Source organism: Cetorhinus maximus, chromosome 21, assembly GCF_964194155.1.
Source record: "Cetorhinus maximus chromosome 21, sCetMax3.hap1.1, whole genome shotgun sequence".
NCBI classification, from domain to species: domain Eukaryota; kingdom Metazoa; phylum Chordata; class Chondrichthyes; order Lamniformes; family Cetorhinidae; genus Cetorhinus; species Cetorhinus maximus.
In genome coordinates, this window is record NC_135899.1 from 30056949 (window position 1) to 30066969 (window position 10021).

Here is a 10021-nt window from a genome sequence, read left to right on the forward strand (position 1 = left end):
AGACAACAAACATTGACAACTGCAGAATTTGTATCAAAAAGAGAATGAGATGTTTCTTGATATAAAAATACGTTTTCCATATTTATATAAAATTCTGATGTTGCACTGTTGGCTTTTGTTGAAATTGCAAATTTTCTCTCCCTCTGTCATAACGAAAGTAATTAATCTTCACAAAATACTTCGTTGGCTATGAAAGGCAAACATTTTTTATCTTTACATCACTCTCCCAGAAATAACAAAGAGATGGAATTGTGAAATATATTTACTACATCTTTTAGTCTCCATCTGCTTTTGTTGCCCGTCTGTCTCAGTTTGTTTCTGAGCATGTTTTGTGCCTTTGCCCATTCGTCTGCCCGCCTGACTTGAAATATTCTCTGCAACAGAAATAATCTACTTGAGCTTGTTCAAAGGACACAAAGTAAATCACACGGCAATTGTTGCTCTGATCCTTTTCAGTAGGCAGTACATGACGTCGAACCAAGTAGATCCTCGTTAGTATAGTGGTTAGTATCCCCGCCTGTCACGCGGGAGACCGGGGTTCAATTCCCCGACGGGGAGTGTGCATTTTTAGGTCGCAAATTGTACTCATGTCGCAGTGTAAATTTACCTGAGGCTGTCGAGAACAGAGGCTTAAAAATGTCAAGATTTACGTTCTCACTGGCGGTTTTCTTGGGCGAAGATCAGTGTCCTTTTATCAACGGTTTATTTGACGTAGTATGTTCGTCGTTGATGAGTGGTGCTGTGATTTTTCGTCGTCCGTGCGCACTGCTTTGAATCCTGTCGAATACAATTTTTGCTCTCTTTTCATGTAATTAAACAATGATTATGTTCCTTTGAATCACAGAACTGTTGTGGTGCAACAGGAGTCCATTTGGCCCATCGTGTTTGCACCGGCCCTCAAACTCGCCAAGTGCAATCACCCGCCTTCTCCCTAGAAGAACAAGGGCACAGATAAATGGGAACACTACCAGATTCTAACACACCTCCAAGCCACACACAATCCTGACTTGGAACTATATCGCCGTTTCATCACTGTGCCTTGGTCAAAATCCAGCAATACTCTCCCTAACAGTACTGTGGGTCTACCTACATAACATGGGCTGCAGCGATTCAAGAATATGGCTTACCACCACCTTCTCATAGGAACTAAAAATGCTGGCAGAGCCAGCAACACCCATGTTCCCATGAAAGAATAAAACATCCAGGCCCTAAACACTCGCCGTGCAGTAAAGTTTTTCCTCATATCGGTTTGCCTTCTGTACCAAATTACTTTGGAACTTACCATGCAATCCGCGGAAAAAGAGTATTGCACAGCTTTCAATACCTGAATTGTTACTTCTCAATCGTATTCATCTCATGTAGTCGCGAAAATTCTGTTGGACATAGAAGCAAACTTGACCACAGTCTGCTGAGTGTTTCCACCTTTTTCGTTATTTCTTTCAGTCGATGTGTTTTTGTCTTCCAACATTATTTATGGAATGAACTTCCAATATCTTTTCAAATAGACTGTTCCAGATGTTAACAGCTCTGATTGAAACAAATGTCCCCTCCAGTTCTCTCCATTTTTTTTGCCAATTAATTTGAATCGATGTCCTCTTGTTTTTGACCAAGTCGCTCGAGGGAATTTCACCGATCGAGCTCCAAACTTCCAATCACATGGAAAACCTCGAATATGTCACCTCTCAATCCTTTCTATTTCTGCTACAACTGTTCGATGTTTTTACATATTATCTCAACAATGAAGTCCCAGTAAACCTCGCTTGTTTCAATTCTAATGTAATTATAAATAGTGATGACCAGAATCAATCACAGTGCTCCAAGGCCGAAAGACAAATCTTGGTGTTCAACCATGATCTCCTTGTTTTTATGCACGCGATTTCAAAACGAAGCAGTCGAAATTGTTTCTTTTCACAATATGCACTTCGAGTATGTGCAAACCAAAAATGATTCCTACCATCTGGGGGCTGTGAATGATTTTCTCCTGAATAGAGTGCTCAATATCTGCACCTACCGTTAGCCAGGCTGCGTCTGAAATCGCCGAAGATGACAATGCGATTTCAAATCCTGGTCAGCAACTTCTTAAAATTCTCCTCGGAACCGCAGAAAAAAAACATTTAACTTCCAGAGTTTTTGAGATCAGAAACAATTTGGAGGCCTGATTGCTATTGCCAGCGAGCATTTAATTGAGCAATAATTCCAAATTTGCATGAGAGCATGAAATGTTTCTAGATATAAAAATAAAGTTTCCATATTTATCTGCAATTCTGATGTTGCGATTTTGGCTTTTGCTGAATCTGCAACTTTTCTCTTCCGCTGTAATTTGTACAAGTAAGTAAACTTGAATAAATACTTAGATAAAAGCAAAAAATCTGCGGATGTTGGAAATCCAAAAGAATAACAAAAATACTTCCTTGGCTGTAAAGCACCATGGGCCGCCCACGGTTGTGAAAGGCAAACATTCCCTAAGTTTCCATCATTCTCCCACGAATAACAAAGAGATGGAGTTTTGAAATATGTATTCTACAGCTTTCAATCTCCATCTGTTTTTGTTGTCCACCTGCCTCAGTTGGATTTCAGTTTTTCTACATGTCCTGTTGCTTTTGCCCATTCCTCTGCCCGCCTCACTTGAATGACTCTCTGCAATAGAAATAATCTCCTTGGGTTTGTGAGAGGCACACAGAGAAAATCACACAACAATTGTTGCTCTGATCTTTTCTTTAGCGACTCGATAACCCAAACCTTTGTTAACTCCTTGTTAGTGTAGTGTAAAGGTTCCCCATCTGTCACACGGGCGATTGGGGTTCTATTACCCTACGGGGAATTTATCTTTTTCACTGACAAATTCTACTCATGCGGTCGTGAAAATTTACGTTAAAGAAGTTGTCAAGAACAGTGGTTTAAAAGTATGTCAACATTTACATTATTACTGGTGGTAATCTAACCTAGGAGGGTCGCCGTGGACGAGGAATGCTGCTATTCGCCGTCCTTGGGCACTGCAGCGAACCCTGTCGAATACAATTCTTGCTCTATTTTCATGTAATTAAAAAAATGATTAAGTGTCAATTCTGATGTCATTACATTCTTGACAACGAGTGATGATCAGAGACAACCACAGTGTTCCAAGGCCGAAACACAAATCTTAGTGTTCAACCTTGATCTCCTTGTTTTTAAACACCCGACTTCAAAACTAAGCAGCCGAAATTCTTGCTTTTTACATTATGCACTTCGAGTGTGTGGAAAACAGGATACTTCGGCTCATTTTGAATTTTCGGAACCCTCTTACTTATTGTGTCCCACCTTTCCATTTTGGTCCTCTTTAATTGCATTACTGCATATTTCCCGGAACTGAAAGCCATCTATTTCTTAACATGCTGTTTCAGTTGTCTGTCTCAATTTCTGAACTCCTTTTGAGCGGATCATTGTTTCTCAGTAATTATCCCACTCTATCCGGATCACAATAAGTTAGTGTGTACGTGAAGCAGTGATTAGGAAGGCAAATAGAACGTTGTTGTTTACTGCAAGGGGGAATGGAATTCAAAGCGGGACGTTTTGCTACATTTTAACAGGGTGTTGGAGAGACTGCATCTGGAGCACTGCGGACAGCTTTCGTCCTCTTATTTAAGAAATAAGGTAAATGTATTAGAAGCAAATCAGAGAAGGTTCATTCAAATGATAACAGACATGTCACTCTCTCTCCCTCTCTTTCATTCACTCTCTGTCTCCCCATTCTCACCATGTTTGCACCTCCTTGAATTCTCTGTGTCTGGGGATGAAGAATGATCCGAGGACCATTTCCAAGCCCCTCTCATCTCCTCAGTATTCAAAAATGTATCGATCTTAGCTTTAAATATGCTCATCCTGAGTGCTCACAGCCTGCTGGGATAGAGAATTTCCAGAATTCACAAACCGCTGAATGAGGGCATTTCGCTGCAACTCTCATTCTCCAAAATTCCAGCGAGAAGGCTAAATTCAGCCAGTCTCTCCTTGTAAGTCAGTGATCATATTGCCGGAATGAATCTATCGAGCTTTTGTTCCGCCACCTCTGTGTTTCTTTATCCAGGTAAGGAGATCATAAATACACAGTCCTTCATTCATAGTCTCATGAAAAAACACATCTTTGAAACAACTCTTCATTATTCAGATATTCCAAACTGCTTCAAATAAAAGAGACAGACAATTTCCCCCCTCATCACTTGCAGTCCATGCACGTTAAGTTTTCCTTACTCGCGCCCAATGACATGAAAGCAGCCAGTTGGGAATGCATACCTTGAATTTTCCTGAAAAAGGGGAAATGCTGACGTCGCTTTTGATTAGGAACGATCAAAAATGTCAAATTTCAATTTGCTGGATCAACTGAGATTGGTTGGTAAATCAACTCTGATTGGTCCAGCTTCTAGAAAGAGCATGTGACTTTCCAGCCTTTGTCATCAGCTCAAATTGGCCGCTGAGGTAATATTTTGCGTGCTTGGAAATGTTCATCCATTAATTTCCAATTGTTGCAATTACATCTATCGTTAGAAATTGAGTTCTGACTTTGAAAACAAGGGCTAGTTGAGTACAGTCAGTCCTCTGCCTTTTGCAAACAGCTGAAGGCCCGTGCCATTTAAGAAGAACTGCAAGTTATTGGGAAGTGCGGCAAGATACCTGGCATCACACTGATACTGAAATTCATACACCGCATTATTCATTTATTTGGGAGGCAGAACGATCTTTTTGCCTTGATAGCAGCTTCTTGTGATGCTACAGCAAAAACAGAAAACATAATGTCTCACCTTACTAGTCATCCTGCGACTAACCGGAAATTGCTGAACAATCCCAATGGTGTTCCGAATTACACAAACAGCCAATTAAAGATTATCAGTCAGGCTGGCACTTAAGCTTGTTACAAAGTTAAAAATAATCTTACGCAGGATCCTTTCCTCAACAAATATGAACCCATGTCTAGGCGTTTCGTCATTTTTGAAATAAACAAAAGCACGGGGAAAATCGTCTCTGGTGCATTTTTCATATTAATGCCTCGACGAATTAGAGACGACTTGTCAAAAAATCGGCAACCTTTTCTAATGAATCAAAAAATGTTGCTCCCTTCGAAATTTGGCTTTATTGCATTTGTCCAAGGCGACAAGATTCCAAGAGACATTTCTCTTTGCAACGATATTTAAATTCGTTTCAATAAGATCATTTCCCTCTCTCTAGGCTTGCAATCCCGTTCTGCTGTTCAGCATCATTTCTTTTGCTAATAAATCATTCAGTTTTCTCTCGCCCTCTCTACTCTGCTTCTATCATACCTAACTTTTTGTTACCTCCGGATTCAGTGCTGTAGGCTTGTCCTTTTCGAGCGCTACTTCCCTCGTGTCGCGGTGACCAAGTGGGAAGCCATTTGTGTCGTAACCTTCGCTGCTGAATATGCATGTGAGATCGATGATGGAGCCTTTTCAATGTTATCTGCTCAGTTTAACTTTAGCTGTTCGACGCTTCAGCAAACTGCTCTTTTTTCGAGCTGGTCAAAAATGAAAAGCCTGCATATGCCCTATTTAATTCGTCTTTCTTTTCTGCCCCTATTAAATGTTTTACTTCTTAAACCTCTCGCTCCTTTTTGCAGATGCTACAGCAGCTCCAGTCCTGAGTGCGGGATGTTATATTTACTCCCTGTTGTCAGGGTTCACAACCTCATATGGTGTCTGCAGAGCAATCTGACAAGGAATAGTGAAGAGCCAGAGTTAGAAAAGGAATATCTAGGGGTCAGGGTGCATTTGCGTGTACTACCTCTTTGGCAGCATCTTTGAGAAGAGAATCAAATTTAATTTATCAGGTGGTACAAACTTGATTATTTCTGGAAAAATATCATTTTGTCAAAGCCTTTCGTCCCGACAATCGCAGGAATACTAATGTCAGCGGAAGCAACAACTTCATACTGCCTACAAGCGTAAGGGACATGCTGTTTGATGCGATCCACCAATCTTTGGGGCGTACGGACGACACACCTTGCATTGCACTTGCAATTAAATTCATGTACTATGTTACTTATTTGTGAGATGGGCAAAACAACATTTTGGATTGACGGTAGCATCCAGTGAGTGGCGAATATCACTCATGTTGCTCCTGCATAGTAGCAGCCTGAAATAGCTATCTTCATCTGTTGCTCACATTTTTGAGATACTTTGGCCTTCCAAGGTAATCTCCGGTAGACTGGGCACTTTTCTGGGCCGAAAGCATGTCTCTTCCGCTGTTCGCAACGGGCAAGGTGCAGGTCGTACCCAATCAGCCCGTGCTTGAAAACTCGAAACACAGTATTCAAAATTAGATGTGATTCCGCGATGGGACAGTGCTTGCTCAACAATCCTGGCTGTGCTAAAAATGACGCTGACAACCAATTTAATATTTCAGTCGGGCTCTCAGTGTGGAACATTTGCGTGCACTGGAAGCTAAATGTATTAATGCAGAGTGCCCTGTTCTTTTCAGACAGAAAATAAAATATCACAACTTCGCCCCTTTCAGATAAAATAATCAGTGACAGCTGTTCGCTGGTTGATTCCGTTCAGGAAACGTAGTTCAGAGTTTCAGGCAAATATACGGCCGCCTGAGTTGTTGATTTGAATAAATTCACAGTTTGCAGATCTGAGCAAAACTTCTTGAAACAACTACCAGAAGAATCTATTTCCACCTGCCCAATAAAATTCACGAACCATTTAATACAGCTCGAACATTTCATCCTCCATTTTCCTTCTGGGCTCTGATCTAATCGAATTTGTATTGATGCAGTAAAACGGGATTTGGGAAGCGGATCAGCAGACTGCGGAATGCACTGACCTGGGCAGCAGATTTTCAAACAAGTTTCTAAGAACAGATTTCTGCAGAAATGGAACTCTATACGGACTGCATTCCATTCTCCAAGTTTCTCTGTCTTCCTCGAATGTGTACTGATGATGTTACTTTCAAAAACGGCGCTTCTGACATGTCTTCCTGTTTGGTCGATAGTGGCGTCGTCCCCTTCGCACACTGCGGTTGACAGGGCCGTCAACCGTGTCCGACGCATAACCAGCACTTCTGGCCTCACCCCTTCCCCTCCATCGCAGAAACGCCAACGGGAGCCCATTGTCTTCAATTTCTACCCGCTCCAGCCTCCACATTCTAGGGTTCACCCATCATTATTTCCGTCATTTCCTGCGTGATTACACCACAAAACACATATCCCACTTCCGTGTCAGTATTCCGAAGGACAATTCCGTCCGAGACAATCTGGAATGTTCTTCCTCGTCAACAATACCTCCTCCCCTTCCACGGCTGCTTCCCAAGCAATCGCAGGAGTTGTGACACCTGCCGTATTACATCCTCTCTGCTTACTGTCCAAGGCCCCAACAACTTTTTCCGGGTGAGGCAGAGATTTACTTGTACTTCTTACCATTTAGTGTTCTGTATTCGCGACTCACAATGTATATTGGGGACACCAAACGTAGCCTGAGAAATCGCATTGCGGAACACTTCTGCTCGTTTCGCAACGCTAATAGAGCCCTTCCGGTTGTTTGCCAGTTTTATTCATTATCCTTATCTGGGCCTGCTACAATGGTACAGTGAAGCTCCACTCAATCTTGAGGAAAAACAGCTCATCTTAGGCGCTGAACAGAATTCAGAACTCAACACTGAGTTAATCAGCTTCAGGCTATTGTTTTGTTGCCAAGGTGCCGTTTACATCTTGTTTTCAATTATTTGTTTCGCCAGAGCTCGCCATTATTCTGCCATTAACAGTCAGGGCCAATGTTTTGATTCTTTACGACAAAATATACTACCCCTTTTCACTACTTTATGTAAATACGCATTGTGAAGCCGAATAGATCAATTATGCGGACTTCGTGGCGAAGATTGACACATTTCCATATTTGGCTTCACCAAATTCCTATCCGGAGGGCTTAACTCAAATCCAGAATCAGTTTTTTCACGAAAGGTTGAACTGTCGGTGGGCGGGAAAAGGCTGAAGATGGTCAGCGCCATGCGGGATTCCAGCGCAATATTACATTCAAATATCCCGCAGAATGTTCGGCGCAGTTCTCAGAAATACACGGAAAGCTTAACTTCTGATGATAGGATATCGATCAGTAACATTTCTCCATTCTCCATTCACCGAAGATGCTTCATCTGCTGACTCGTTAAACCATTTTAATTCAAGTTTCCGAAGCCTTCACATCTGGCTTTCCATCGAAAATTTCACTTGTTGAATAAATGCGTTGGGTTTCGGCATTTTCTCCGCGCAGTTTGAGCCCTGTTTGCAGCGTTTTCGCTTTTTTAATGTAATATTTTTTAAAAACTCAACAAATGTAAGCTGCTCCGTCTGGAAATGTTCGATATCGTTCTCAGAGAAACCAGGGTTATTGTCCAGGAATCTGGATTTATTTCCCGCGAAAGGAACAAAGTTTTAACGCATTGATTTACAATAGAGAGTGTTAGTCAGGCTGTCAAACAATTCTGCTGGGAAGCTTGATCAAATGCCAGGAGTATATTGCAAATTTCCCGGCCTCGGGGAGCGGTACTAAACCATAGTTAACTCTCGGAGCTCTTTGGTACCACCGTTTGAATAACCAGCGTAGAATAAAGGAAGCACCATTGGCAAATTGTTTTGTTAACAAGAAAGATGCAAGGACAAAACCAAAATAATGTGGATGCTGAAAATCTAAAATAAGCTCTTAAGGTTCTGAAAATACTCAGCAGTTAATAGGATCAAAGGGGAAAGGAATATAGGAACAGAGGACTCATGAACAGGAGTATCCTAACTGGTACTTTGAGCCTGCTCCACCATTCCATAGCTAAATTGTTCATCTGGTTGTGCTCTCAACTCCAGGTTCCTGTCTGCCTGCATTATTTTTGCCTACATTCCTTAGCCTATCACAAGTCTGCATAAATCAACACTGAATATGTTCAATGACCCAGACTACACAGCTTCCTGTAAAATATAATTCCACAGGCTAACGACCCTTTAAAAACATCGGTCTCTCTCTCTCTAAATGGGAGCCCTATTATTTTCAGCCTGTGTCCCCGAGTGCCAAATTCTCCCAGAAGAGAGGAACTCTTGTTTCTCACAGTGGCACATCTTACATGTTTAAACAACTTCGCTCCTCATTCCTCTAAGCTACAATGGGCATATGACCAATATGTTCATCCTTTCTTCATAAAACATTCATTCATCCCAGGAATGAGTGTGGAGAATCTTGTAACAACTGATTCTCAGGCAATTATATCATTTATTCCAAATAAAGAGACTAAAATTGTTCTCAGTACGCCAAATGTGGGCTCATCACGGCCCAGTACAGCTGCAGTAAAACATCCCCACCTATATATTCATTCCTGTTGCAATAAAAAAAAACATTCCTTCTGAATTACTCGCTGTGCCTGCATAAAATTATTTTTGTGATTCAGGTAGCAGGGAAAACTTATTACTCAGTAGCTCTGTGTTCGCATCTCTCCCCTTTTAAGCAAAACACTGCTATTCAATTCTTCCTGCCAAAGTGGACGGACATCAACCGTGGAGATTACATTTCAGGACTATCACCTTTCATCATTCTCAGTTTATTTTAAGGTATTGCTCAGTATTTACGCCATTTTATGCCTTATTTCAGATTTCAATTGTCTGCAGTATTTTGATTTTGTGGGATACCTGACGATATTTTCACAAAAAAACCCGACTCAGGTTTAGTAGGAACGCAATGAACCAATGCGCCCTTCATTGTGCCAGGGGGACACATGCTTGAACATTTTCATCAATGGCCTTCCGCCATCATCATATGGTCAGAAGTGGATGTTTCGCTCATGATCGCACGATATTCCATACCAGTCCCAACTCCTCAGATAATGATGCAGTCCGTGTCATACACTGCAAGATCTGGATAACATTGGGTTCATAAGTGTCAAGTAACACATTGATCCCAAACTAGGTCCCTCACAATCTCTTTGTAAGCATCACAGAATTAATCATAAATATTTAAACATGTAGAACTTGTTGAAATCCAATATCCAGATGCCACAATAGCAC

At 41.5% G+C, this 10021-nt stretch overlaps 1 non-coding gene across 1 annotated transcript; it reads left to right on the top strand.

Annotated features, from left to right (window-relative positions):
* Window positions 1–486: 486 nt before the first annotated feature.
* Window positions 487–558, top strand: trnad-guc (transfer RNA aspartic acid (anticodon GUC)). Its single transcript has one exon. It is a non-coding gene; the product is annotated as a tRNA-Asp (tRNA).
* The last annotated feature ends 9463 nt before the right edge of the window (window positions 559–10021 follow it).